Below are 14,995 nucleotides of genomic sequence, written 5' to 3'. Positions count from 1 at the left end.
TTCTTCAGTTGCTTAGTAATGAAGGACAAAGGGACAAAGCTACCAGTGTGACCATTAAATACTTAATTCACATGATTGGAATTTTAGCCCCAAGAAGTCTTTTAATAGTGGCCATTGTCCTAATGTGAAAGTAACAATCATCACTTCACGCATGACCTTGTATTCACTGAAATATGTTCTCACATAGAAAAAGTCACGTTTCGTTTGCATTGATAATTTACAAGTGGAAGACATTTTCATCTAGTAAAATTATTATTTAATAAATTTAGACTTTGATGTGTCACGATGAAACAGCACATACAACAGGATAATTTATCAACTTCATTATCTCAGGTTAGTAGGTAAACAACAGAGGTAAACTTCATGTGTTAACATGAAATGAAATGAACAAATTTGAAAAGAATGTTTTTGGAGTATTTAAAACAGAGATGGCTAGAATTTAGTGAAGGACAATTAAGTGCTGAGAGGGCACTCTTTGGTAGGATGCACTACTAAAAGATTGCCATTATGGTAACCACCCACATGTACTGAAATTAGGGCACATGATTCTATCTCTATAGGTGACAACTTGCAATCATTCATAAGCAGTGAGGATGATGGTGAGAATGTGAAGAACATTTTGTTAGTGGACTGTTAAACCTTTTTCAGTATTACAATTTGGAGGACAACTACTAAATTGATTAGTTCATTAAAATGAACTAAGTAGTTTAAAAGGAGTTTGCTAGTTAAAAGAAAATAGTAATGACTCAAAAGATACTCCCTCATAAGTAAAATTTGAGGAATCAAATTAACTACAGGAAAAGTAGAAAATAAGTACATTATTATACCAGTGAACTTAGACTTCACAATAATTAAAATGTCATCCCATCAAATATAAGTTTGGGTATTTCAGTAGACTTTTAATAAAATTAAGTTAAACTTAACTAGAATATGGAATATGGCTATTTCTTGCATCTGAATGATTTCACATAGAACCCTCTCCCAAATTTGTCTAGAATTTTTAAAAAGCTTTGTATATTAAATATGACACGCTACAGGTTTGCTTTGATTTTAAAGCAGTAAAAGGGCCATAACCATAGTTTATTCTGCACTGAATATATATTTTAGCATTATTTCAATAAAAAGAATTCAAGTCAAAACTAGAGGTTCTCAAGGATGGTTTCCTCAAAAAATAGTCTATTCCTTACTCAATTTTGAGACTTTTGAGAAACTGAATTTTGATATTGCCAATATTGAAGCATACGTTCAACTTAATACTTATTAATCCTTGTCTTTCTAACAAACTGTTCATAACTTCAAGATTTAGTTTAAAAAAAAACACCAACTTTGTGCAACTTTTCCTGACCTCTTGTAGGGTAAGGAAAAATGTCAGGCTTTTCTGCCCTCCCGCCATCAGGATAGATGATGGATCCTTGAGGTCCTGAATGCATGCCTGATGGCGGGCACCTGGAGTAGGGTGTGGGCATAGGTAGATGGGATTCACCTGGGCTGAGACTGGGCTTTTAAGGGCAGCGTCACGGGGAAGTGGAGGAGAAGCCAAAAGAGAAGCCAAGAGAGAAGCAAGAGAAGCAGAAGCCGACAGAAGGCCGGAGAGCCCAGATAGAGTGAGGATTTGCTGGGGGCTGGGAGGACTACCAGCCTCCCGGCCCCCCTGCACCCCTGCCTGCCATATGCCTGGTGAACCCCAATAAAAGACCTGCATAAAACCACTGAGGACTCTGACTCCTCCTTCACCTGGTCTGCTGGATCAGAAAACCTGCACCATGTCCAGTTCCTGCCCCTTACACCTCTCTACCACCACAGTTAACAATACCCATTAATCACATTTTCTGCAAATGGCCTTTACAATCCTAATAGACTCCACTGTTCTATTATCACCTCCTGATCCTCCTTCCCAGAAGATGAGGTCCTGTAATTTATTCAGGACACAATCTGTAATTTATTCATCAGTGAAACCACAGTTTCTGACTCAGTCTCTGGCATTCGATAAATGTCTGGTAAACAAATGAACAAATTAATTATTTAACTGATGAACAGAAAAGCAAAAACAATTATTCCCATCAGTTAAAAGACTCAAAAATATCTGTAACATGCAATCTTTTGAAATACATCAAAGCTACACAGCCTTAGAGTAATGTGCAGAAATCAGCCTGGCTGTGGGAAAAAGTGAAACCTTCTCATTGAGGGAATTTAGAGGATTTAAAGCAGCAACTATCAACGAATCCTCTTGTCTTAGGGAAATGATCTGGGGCAAGTGAGAAAGGAATATCAGATATCACTGGGTTTGGAATAAAGTAGTTGCTGAAGAGACCTGCTTGGGAACTGCATGAGAAGCACTAGAAGAGACTTGTTCCCCTTGGTGAGTAGTCTGTAAGTCTAAGACTACATATGGCACTTATATAAGCCAGGACACGAGCTGTGTTCCTAGCCCATTTTCCTTCTCGCCCTTTGAATCTGCCAGCATAGCCTGTTTTCCTTTGGTAACAGACCCACCAAATCCTAACAGCTTAAAACAACAAAGGTTTCTTTCTTTCTCACATGAATGTCCACCAGCTGGTGATTTTGCTCTGCATCATCCTCACTCAAGACCCAACTAATGAAGCTTCCCCTGTATGGAACATGCTCGTCAGCAAGGGAGTTCAGGGGAGTCAGGCAGCAAAGAAATGCCTCGGCTTAAAAATGACACATGTTCAAAGAAACAGCTCCTAACAACTTGTCCTAAGCTCCCTCTCAATTCACACAGAGTCCAGCACAATGAAAACAAAGGTCAATTATCTACTGCTAAAATTTGGAACGAATGCTCACAAATGGAGCTAATCTGAAAAACATATATATATATATATATATATATATATCTCAAATATATATAATAATTCAAATCTTAACCATGTTTCATCTCTTGAAACAGAGCAATGCTATTTCCCTAGGAGAGAAGACCTTTCTTCTAACATCCATGTATCCCATGTTTGTTTTTTTTTTTTTTGAGATTATAAGGTACTACATCTTTCATATGTATTCTTAGATTGTGAATCCCAGAAAATAAAAGAGGAGAAAATGACACCTCATTGCAGCACAGGATACACATTTTTCAATACTAGTCAGTGACCTTACCCTACCACAAGATGGCAGACAGTGCCATCTCGCCTGTATCCAGAAGCTGAGGAGCCAGCGCAAAGGCCCACACCTGTGGCCAAAATTCTCCAGGAGGTTAAGTCTTGACAGAGCACCAGAATCTTATCAATGGGCTTTCCTTTTTAATAAGAAAAAAAGAGAGAGTTTTTCTTTTTCATTTCATGTTAATTTTTCAACTTCCTGTTGTCCTTTAAAGAAATGAACTCTGCTGTCTATACCGCAGTTACATGGCACAAAAGAAAAGAGACCCAAAGATGACGTAGTGCATGACAACACTTACAAAGTTCAAGAACAGGTAAATCTAGGGGCCTCCCTGGTGGCGCAGGGGTTAAAGACAGTGCTATCAAGCAATTGCCAGCCACTGCAGCACGACTTCTATCACCAGCCAGGGAGCTACTACCCACATAGTGCAGCAGACCTCTCCTGACACGCCTATTGCTCCCCTCAGCAGTGTATTTCAGTCAGTCTTCCTGTTCTGCTCCCCACTCTGTCTCTGGGGAATCCCTCACTCCCCACACCTCTGGCCTGCACCCCATCTCTTGTATTCATAAATAAATTTTTTTTTAAGATTTATTTATTTATTTATATAAGCACTGGGTACAGCCAGAAGCGCAGGAGGGTGAGAGAATTCACCAGAGCCAGAGCGGGGAGCAGAGCAGGCAGAAGGACCGAAGGACACTGCTGAGGGGAGCAGCGGCGGCAGGAGAGGTCTGTGCGCCATGTGGGACCCTCGCCGGCGGCCAGGGATCGAACCGGTGTTGCAGAGGCCGCGGGCAGCTTCACAGCCCAGCGCTCAACTGCTGTGCCACCGGGGGAGGCCCCATAAATAAATTTTTTAAATGGAAAAAAAAAAAGGTAAATCTAATCAATGGTGACAGAACCATCAATTACCTCAGAGAGGTGGTTACTTCAGGGTGCAATACTGACTGGGAAGCACAAATTCTGAAGGGCTAGAGAAGTTTTGTCTGTATATATCTTTATGTGAGTTGATCAAGTTGTACCCTTAAGACTGATCTTTTGATTGTGTGTTATGTCTTAAAAAAAGGTTTTAAAAAATTTTCATGTGTAGAACATGAGCATTCATGGAAGTTGGGAAGAAATAAAAGATTCATGTGAAACTATTTCTTACCTACCACATTGGCATTTAAAAAAAATGCATCCGAAACTCAAATAAGAAAACTATTCACCCAAAATTTATGCGAAAGTAAAATTTAGAACTTTGGGGATGTTTCCATAAATTCTACAAGCAAGTCTTTTCTTAAATGATTGCAAATCATCACCATATTCAATATAAAGCTTTATGCAGCTGACACATTTAGTCCACTCTACAGATACTCTAATGTAGTTGAAAAGGAAATGCTTCCTGGAACAGATTAATGCAAACCAGCTTGTCAGGAACTCCTGTCAATAGACATGAGGTCTTAAACAAAACTATTGATCCACAGACAGGACTAAAGAGCACATTCTAGGAGTATATAAAGTAATATGTTTCCAATTTTTTACTAGTGAGTGGAAAATGTTTACTAATTCTTCATTATTATAGGCACCTTTACTCAATACAACACCATTTAATGAGGTCCTTGAAAATCCAGAATTGCTTCTCTGCATGGTCTTTGTAATTATGTTTGGAGATTAACTTGTCCTGGGAAAAAAATCTACTTATTGTACAATAATTTTATAAAGAGATGTATATTGTTTTAGCAATTAAGTGTTATGGATATGGGCAAAAATCTTGGAACACCCTAAATAAAAATAGCTTTTATTTTGAGATTGTTTAATAATTTACAAACAATGACGGGGATCTTTTCAGAATACCATTATTTTTGTTCCACATTAAAAATCTTGATATTTAATTCTTTTCTCACTCACACACTATAAAGTCACAATCTTTGAAAAGAAAAATGAATTATCAAAAAGATACAGTTTTCAAGTTTTTCTATATTTATTTGTTACTTGCAATACAATAATAATAAATAATATTAAGTAATAAATGCATTTCTATTTCTTTATAATAAATCACTAAGGTAATTCAATAGTCAAAAGTCATTGATAGACAAGAAACAGTAGTCATGAAAAATTTTAACACAATATTTGGACATTAAAAAAATTAGAAAGTCTTTTTTTTTTTAGATAATAAATTTTATTGTTATATTCCCCATACAATTGCAGCCCCCCCATTCTGACCCCAATCCCTCCCCTCCCGCCCCCGCCCCCCTAAAAGTGTCTCTGGTTCATAGTTTTTTGTTGATTTTGATTTTCACTTTTTATGTGGGAAAACAAGATATTATTTACTTTAAGCCTGAGAACACTTTCTTGCAAAGTGTGAAATGCCTGAGTTTTGAGGGCACATAGCTTGCTTTACACATGGTCAATAATACGTGAAAATTCTTAGATAGATAGATAGATAGATAGATAGATAGATAGATAGATAGATAGATAGATGCTGCTTTTGATAACTGCTTCCTTCAGATTTTTTGTCGTTGTTGTTATTCAACATTGGCTGATATTGTTTATTTATTTTTTTAATTTTTGTCTTTCAAGAAAACCTTTTTTCACAGTATAGGATTTCTCCCCTCAGGTGCAATTACCAGAGTTCTCCCACCACCAAAGTGCCCACAGTCCTCCAACACAATCCACCATGCTCTCCTTATCTCATTTTTCCTTAAATATACCGAGCAGACAACATCCCCAGCCTTTTGGAACACTCCCTAACTTCATTAAGATATCTGCTTAAGGGCCTCTCTGGTGGCTCAAGGGTTAAGATGCAACCTTTGAAGCTATCCACAGCCACTGCAGGGAGCAGCCCACATGGTGCAGCAGACCTCTCCTGACTCGCCCACTGCTCCCCTCAGCAGTGTACTTTGGTCAATCTACCTGTTCTTTTCCCCACTCTGTCTCTGGTGAATCCTCTCACCCCCTGAGCCTCTGGCCTGTACCCCAGCTCTTGTATGCATAAATAAATAAATCTTTAAAAAAAAGAAGATATCTGCTTAAATACGCCTTATCAAACATAGTACACCACACTCGTTGTCTTCTTATTCTGCTCTACTTTCTTCTTCGCACCTATATCCTCTCAATATAACAAAGTTATCTGCTTATAGTTTGACTCTACCCTCACCAATGTTTATGATCCATGAGAGCAAACACTGTTATTCTCTGCATCTAGAGCAGTGCTTGACACATAGTAGGATTTCAATACATTCAATGCATAAATAAATGAATGAGTGGGAGAATCTGACATTAATTGACAGTGAAATATTAAAAGTAAAAAGGGCAAAGTAATATAGGGTTTATAATCATAATAGCCTATTTTAACAAGCATGGACACCTAAATAAATTGCTACCCAATAGAGACTCATTTCTTAAAACAAAGGAATCTTTAACACCAAAACCCACTCAGAAATCCAGTACATCAGAAATGAGCGAGTATATTTCACTGTTCTTCAAATTATTATTTTTCTTATGCCATACTCATGAAATCATCAACAAGGAAAGTACTCTCCAGATATATTGACTGTCAACACTTATAGAGGCTGTGCCAGGATGCTATCTAATTCTCACTTAACTTGAGAAACAATCTGATAAACTGCCTCACCTACGGCTTAGGTAAGTTGATAACTGGATAAAGACACTAAAATATATTTGAGGGCCTCCCCGGTGGCGCAGCAGTTGAGCACTGGGTTTCGAAGCCGCCTGCAGCCTCTGCAGCGCCGGTTCAAACCCCAGCTGCTCCCCGGCCACCAGAGGAGGGTCCCGCATGGCGTGCAGACCTCTCCTGCCGCCCGCTGCTCCCCTCAGCGGTGTACTTTGGTCCTTCTGCCTGCTCTGCTCCCCGCTCTGGCTCTGGTGAATTCTCTCACCCTCCTGCGCTTCTGACTGTACCCAGTGCTTGTATAAATAAATAAATAAATAAATAAATAAATAAATAAACAAACAAACAAATAAATAAATAAATCTTTAAAAATAAAATAAAATATATTTGAGAGCAAAAAGAAGTTGGATGATTGATTTAAGAGGAAACTGGAAAACAACTAACAGCATTCTAGAAAATACTCTCTAACCTAAAGGAATTCAACATATTAGTGGAATTTGGGGCTTTTGAACTAGATGGTGAGAAAGAAATTATAATATTTTTTAGGATATCCTTAAATTTACCTTCATTGAAGAGTGATATCCAAAGAAGAACCTAAAGGAAAATGTGACATTTCACCTGACATAATACCTGAAATTTAGGGCAAACTTGAAGCGGAATTTGCTAGCCTGTACCCCTTTTCCATTCTACCTCATTGGGAGCTCCCATTTACATGTAAGATCATAAAGAGATTTCATTTTGTGCTTTACCTTCTTGCCACTTTGTTTTGTTTTGTTGTCAGTCTTTTACTGTATGGTCCATATATTCATTGATACATTTTAGCAAAAGTTACTTGGAAGGTATGTGTGCTGTTTTATTTATAGGACAAACCATCATTGCCACTAACTTTAACCCTTCCAACATTGAAGATCTTACAGAGATAGTCCAGAATTTCTCGATCTCTGCAAAAACTGCAGCATCTACAGCCTCTTTGGGAAGCTTAGGACTCAGGCGGTTCCTTCAATCTGATTTTATCTGTGCTCTACTTACTGAAAATCCATTGATATTATATTTATGGAATATCACTACTGTTGATCACTACTCTTGTTATTATCATTTTAATTGTTGGGAGGGAGGGAAATAGCAGGTCAGGAAGATTTGATCACATCATTCCTTTGCTTCAGATATCCTAGCTAACTCCTCTCTTATGCAGCAACATTCGACTTCCAAAAAAGAAAGATCTTTCATTTTCTGGTGCTATTCACATAAATCGTATACCTGAGCAATTTGCCTCAATCATCTCACCCTAGTCCTGGCCCTAGTCCTACATTAGATTAAACCAGAGCAAGGGTTTTTCTCCTTAAGCTGTCTTAGTTAGGTTCTAAAATCATCACTTGTTACACCTATTTTATTTTGATTTTCTTATATTAGTTAGTACTAGGAATTTGGATGAGAAATCAACATATCAATTGCAACCAAACATGGAAACATATAATTAAATAAATATAGGAGAATTATCTAGGAAATAAGAGTCTCTGTAATTTGACAAATATCAAGAAACTAGCTTCTGAAGTAAAGTCATCTATAATGAATGCCTAAAACACCTTGGAAAAAATTCACCAGTGCTTCTGGCTATCAATGTTACTTCTCAAATGCTAATGAACATGAAGAATTATCCAAGTCAACCAAGAATATTATTCACTATGAGTCATCAGGAATATCTCAGCAACTCCTCAATCATTCATGACTGTTAGACTATGTTGTCTGCTGGGTCAAATATTTTTCTAGCTCTGAAGTCAAATGAAGAACATCTTTTTGTAGTTTATTCTTAATTATCCTCTGGCTATTGCTCATTATAAATAGTCTTATGAGTTGCTATGACATTTATACTTTGAATTAACCGTTAGACCTAAGTTGAATTTTTTTTAAAGAAAACTGGGTCGCTACATGCAAAAGAATGAAGCTTGACTACTACCTAATACCATGCACAAAAACCAACTCAAAATGGATTAAAGAACTAGACATAAGACCTGAAACCATAAAATACATAGAAGGAAATACAGGCGAAACACTACATGACATGCACCTCAAAGACATCTTTACAGACACATCACCCAAAGCAGTGATAGTGAAGGCAAAGATAAACAGCTGGGACTACATCAAATTAAAAGCTTCTGCACAGCAAAAGAGACAATAACAAAAACAAAGAGAAACCCCACTGACTTGGAGAACATTTTTACATACAACACTAATGATAAAGGACTGATCACAAAAATCTACAAAAAGCTGATGAGACTCAACAAAAACAAAGAAAATAATCCAGTCAAAAATGGCAGAAGAGCTAAAAAGAAACTTCTCTGAAGAGGAAATGCAAATGGCCAACAGGCATATGAAAAAATGTTCAATATCACTTGTAATCAGGGAAATGCAAATCAAAACTACCATGAGATACCATCTTACACCAGTGAGAATGGCACATATTAAAAAAACTAGCAACAACAAATGTTGGCGAGGGTGTGGAGAAAAAGGAACTCTTCTGCACTGTTGGTGGGAGTGCAAACTGGTCCAACCACTGTGGAGAGCTGTGTGGAGATTTCTGGACCTACTAAACATAGAGCTTCCACATGATCCAGCAATTCCACTCCTAGGTATTTACCCAAAGGACACAGAAACATCAATTCCAAAGAACACCTGCACCCCTATGTTTATAGCAGCACTATTTACAATAGCTAAGCTTTGGAAACAACCCAAATGCCCAAAAATAGATGACTGGATCAAGAAGATGTGGTACATGTACACCATGGAATATTACTCAGCATTCAAAAAAGATAAACACATGCAATTTGCAGCAACATGGATGGCGCTGGAAGGGATCATGCTCAGCGAAATAAGCCAGAAAGAAAAAGAAAAATACCGGATGGTCTCACTCATAGCAGGAATCTAGAAAACCTAAATAAGGGACCAGGAAAAAGAATAACTATAAGAAAGAAAATATCAAAATCAACAAACAACTATGAACCAGAGACACTCTATGGGGGGTGGGGGGCAGGGAAAGGAGGGATTGGGGTCAAAATCAGGGAGTTGTAATTGTATGGGGAATATAAAAATAAAATTTAAATAAAAAAAGATTTATTTATACAAGAACTGGGGTACATGCCAGATGTGCAGGAGGGTGAGAGAATTCACCAGAGACAGAGTGGGAAGCAGAATAGGCAGACAGACCGAAGACACTGATGAGGGGACCAGCAGGCGAGCAGGAGAGGTCTGCCTCGCCATGTGGGTTTCTCCCTGGCCAGCCAGGAATCGGACTGGCGCTGCAGAGGCTGCAGACAGCTTCACAGTGCTGCTCTCAACCTGCTGCGCCACCGGAGAGGCCCTTAAACCTAAGTTAAATTTCTCAAACATATTACTGTGTCTAATGAGGTCAGTTTCCCTGATCCATGTTAGGATTTATTCCAAACTAAGTTCTGATTATGCTCAACCTCTTAGGCATATTAGACCATGAATTGCTGCACAGTAAATAGTAGATATGTTTATTTTGACTGATTAACTAGGATAAAAGAATTGGCCTGCACTACCTTGAGTTATTTGCCATAGAGTGCTAAAAATATTAATGAAATTGTACTACATCCCCAAAAATTGTTTAGTTGAAGCAATCTGGGAGCTCATTAAAATCTGGGCAAATAAATCAAGAAAGTTGAGATAACAATTTCTCTTTTGGACAATGGCAAACCAAGACAATTTCTATTATCTCAGTTTATGCTAACCCTTTGATACAGTTCTCGTTGCAATTCGCTGAATACTTCTTTCTGTAATTAAGCTAAGTTTTTGATAGTGCAATAAAATGACTAGGCTTATATTTATACATACTTCAGTCTTTTCCATTTAAAATGCATGTGAATACAAATGATTAGCCATTTTTGCTAATAGATGAAATTGAGTTACTATTAATTTTATGTGCATGTTTCTATTAAGGATAGAAGAAGTGGTCACCCTTCATTTCTGGTTGATTTTAGAGAGTCATATTATGACAAAAGCCTCTTTTCATCTGAGTCTTTAAAGTTAAAAAAAATACTGGGTAGAGCCCTCTGTTACTAAACGTATTAGGAATTTTGTTACTTCCTTCAAAATAAGAGAAAAATGGGGTTTCCAGATAAAAAGCTCTGGCTATAATACAGGATTCCCTACTATCCAAAAGTAGAATGTTCCTAGCTGGTATGATTTGGTAAATATTTTTGGAGCCTGGGAATGCTCAATTTTTTTTCATACAAATTAATGGTAATGGTATTCCCAGATCCCCAAAATAACCTACCAAATTACACCAAGTAGGAACACTCTGTTTTGGGTAGTGGGAGAAACCTGTATTCCTAGCATTATAAGGTTTTTGGGTTTTTTTAATGTGTGTTTAAAACATGTGTTCTTCCTGCAAATTTTTTTTTTTTTTAGAGCAAGATTTATTTATTTGTTTGTTTATTTATTTATTTATTTTTGGGCAAGAGTTCTATCATTTCTATTGCCTCCTATACAGGAGGAGGGGGCTTTTGTTAAAGAAAATGCTTTTTGAGACTCACCAACATTAGGATATTTGGGCAAGGGGAAGAAAAAAAACGGTAATTGTGCTCTTCCTCCTTCCCTCAGAGAACCTCTCCTCTCTCTCCTTTCCTTGTTTTTCAAGATCTCGCCAACATCTTACTTTTGGAGCATCTCAAGACAGGCCTGGTCCTCTTCTCTCGCTGCACTCACTTTTCTAGTGATTTAATTCAGGCTGGAGGTGACCCACCATTTCATTGCTAATGTTCCAAATTCTTACTTAACAGTACAGACCTTGCTCCCAAACTCATATCCAACTGCTGACTCCACATTTCTCCTAGGATGTCCAACAGCTCGCCAAATGCAGTATGTCTAAAATTGAACTCCCATTGCCCCTCCATCTCCATTGCTGTAGATGTTTCCTTTCCCAGCCCCCATGAAAAAGCTACTTGGATAACCTTACCTCCTACAGTCTTCGTTCAAATACTACCATCTTAACATGAGTCCTGCCCTGTTGCCTCATTTAACTGCAATCTGATTCTCTCTCCTTACTCTGTTCTCATTTTTTGCTCTCAGCATTTTAACCTAACATTCGACTTCATTATTTATTTTGATATGAAGATAGAAGACCATTTTGGACACCATTTTTTTTTCCTATTTGGTTCAGCTCCAGTATCTCAAGCACACACAACAGTGCCTATCACAAAGTCATTGCTGAATAATTTATTGCATGAATGGATGGCAATAAATATATCCCTGAATTCCCAGTACACAGGGTTAATCATGTATGAAGTCATAACATTAAAAATCTGTTTATTGGACCTCCCCTGGTGGCGCAGTGGTTGAGGGCTGGGTTGCAAAGCTGCCTGCAGCCTCTGCAGCGCAGGTTCGATCCCCGGCCACCGGCAAGGGTCCCACATGGTGTGCAGACCTCTCCTGCCACCCGCTGCTCCCCTCAGCAGTATACTTCGGTCCTTCTGTTCCCCACTCTGGCTCTGGTGAATTCTCTCACCCTCCCGTGCTTCTGACTGTACCCAGTGCTTGTATGAATAAATAAATAAATCTTTAAAAAAAAAAAAAAGAAAGAAAGAAAATTCTAATGTCCACAAAAATATCTTAAAAAAAAAATCTGTTTATTTGCCCCACCACACTGTACAATTGCTTCCTGTCTGAATATTTCATTCCTTCATTTAGTTGCTGTTTCTCCCTTCCCTCTTCTTTTCTTCCATCATTGTCAAATGTCTAGTGCTGTTCTTAGCTTCTATTCAGGAAACTCTATTATGAAAAGCTGAATAACTCAAAAGTGAAGAGGCTTCTTGAATCTCTGTTCTTTGAATTACTATTTCTGTGCCTTTGTTCTCATCATTATATGTGCAGGAAATTTAAAAAACATTATCTGGATGTTAACTGAAATCAACAAAACTAAACCCCCAACATGTCTAGACTTAATTGAATTGCTGACTGAGCACATAAGAAGCTTGATAATGAGGTCACCATATGGGTATGTGTTATAACACAATGTTATCATAGAATAATAGAATATTCAATGTGAGGTATATCTTAACAAATTTTCAGAGTTATAGAAAATGCAGTCAGCCTTTTGGATATTATAGGATGCTATGAATTTATAACATTGGATTTTCCAATTCAGAGTTTGACAAGTATATAGCCTGTGAGTTAAGGTAAAGCAAAATTGACCAACTTGGTCAGATAACAATATTATCATATAGCATGCTGGATCTAGTTATCTATTTTTTTAAGTATTATCACCCACTAAATTGATTTTACAATTCACTAATTTATAACCTATATTATGAAAAATACTAAATCATATTTAGCTTTAATTTTTCTATTACCTTAGTAATAGAATGTGCTTCCAAAGCAAGCATGAATTTTTCCATTACTCTAAAATCTATCTAATGATTTATCAATTGATACAAAAATTGATGTTTTAATTTACAGACAATTTCTCTTTTTAAAAGCAATTCATAAAACATTCAGGCTGTATCTAAACAAGAGAAACATAGGAGTCAACACTTCAGAGGATCTGAGAGTCAGTTAATGTTTTCTTTAACAGAAATTATAGGAAAATTATTTTTGTAATTGTGATAAAGATGACTACACAATAGTCTCTACAGATATATTATAATAAAATAATTACAGTGTAGTTTTTGAAAGAGTATTTTTCTGTTTTTAAATTGTTTTCTTTCTACATTTTAGGCATCTGAACATCAAATGAAGAACCCTAACAAAAAATGTAATTGCTACTATTGCACCATTATTCAAAGGATTTAATATATGGGGAAATGATCCTTTCTTGTTTATATTCTCTTTTTGTTTCTCTTGCTGTTGGAAATGAAGCCACAAAGACATCACTGAAACCAAAGATCTGGAGTATTTTAAAACTCCTTACGAATTGGAGATAATATTTATACATCATACATCTGACAAGAGGCTGATCTCCATTATCTATAAAGAACCCATACAATTCAACAAAAAGAAAACAAACAACCCAATCAAAAAATGGACAGAAGAGTTAAATTGACACTTCTCCAAAGAAGATATACAGATGGCAACAGGCATAAGAAAAAAAGTGCTCATCATCACTTATCATCAAGGAAATGCAAATCAAAACCAAAGTATGCAAAATCAAAGTAATGTAGACAAAAAGGAATTCTCATACACTGTTGGCAGGAATGTAGACTGGTTCAGTCCTTACCTAAAACAGTGTGGAGGTTTCTGACAATATCAAAACTATACCTACTATATGAGCCAACAATTCCACCCTTAGGTATCTACCTGACAAATACAAGAACACTTGTATATACAAGAGAGGATGAGGGAGAGTGGAGAGCATGTATGGAGGGGTCCAATGGACCCTGGTGGAGGACTATGGGTATCCTGGTGGTAGCAGTGACTGGTGACATACATCTGAAGTAGTGTGATTCTAAACCTGTGAATCACATACAGTGCTATGAAATAACATTACCTCAATAAAATAAACTTTTAAAAAATAATATGCAGGGGAAAACAGCAACAACAAATAAAATAGAAATTAACCTTTTAGAAAACATTTGATATACCAACAAATATATTTTAAATACATAAAAGAAGCACTTCTTTTATAATTTTTAAGGAATCTAGGGCTGGCTTCCATACACAGAGCTTTTATTTTATTTTATTTTTTATTTATGCATGTAAGAGCTGGGGTACAGGCCAAAGGTGTGGGGGGGGGTGAGAGGATTCACCAGAGACAGAGTGGGGAACAGAACAGCAGATTGACTGAAACACACTGCTGAGGGGCGCAGCGGGCAAGCCAGGAGAGGTCTGCTGCACCATGTGGGTAGCTCTGGGGCTGGCGATCAAACTCGTGTTGCAGCAGTTGCGGACAACTTCATAGGTTGTGTCTTAACCCTTTGTGCCACCAAGGAGGCCCCATACACAGGGCTTTTAATTATAACTTTGTAAATTTCATTGTCTTGCCAAATAAAAGAAATCACCCTTATAATAATACATTTCAACCTCTTCCTTGTGCTTGTTAAAGCAATATATTTGAGGGCTATACAATAGATATAAACTATTTAAGAATGATGAAACTCAATCCTAGTGTAACAATTTTCTAAGATGATGAATGTTGTCTGAAAATTTCCCCAAGTGATCCTGCCATGTGGCACTCAAAAGTGGGTGCACTCTCTTCTCTTCTCACCATAGCCCTAAATCACAGATTATGGGATTTAAAGCTGGGAAGATCATTCACGTCAG

Source organism: Talpa europaea, assembly GCF_964194135.1.
Source record: "Talpa europaea genome assembly, chromosome: 5".
In the NCBI taxonomy this organism is placed as follows: Eukaryota; Metazoa; Chordata; class Mammalia; order Eulipotyphla; family Talpidae; genus Talpa; species Talpa europaea.
This window is presented reverse-complemented; position numbering follows the sequence as displayed.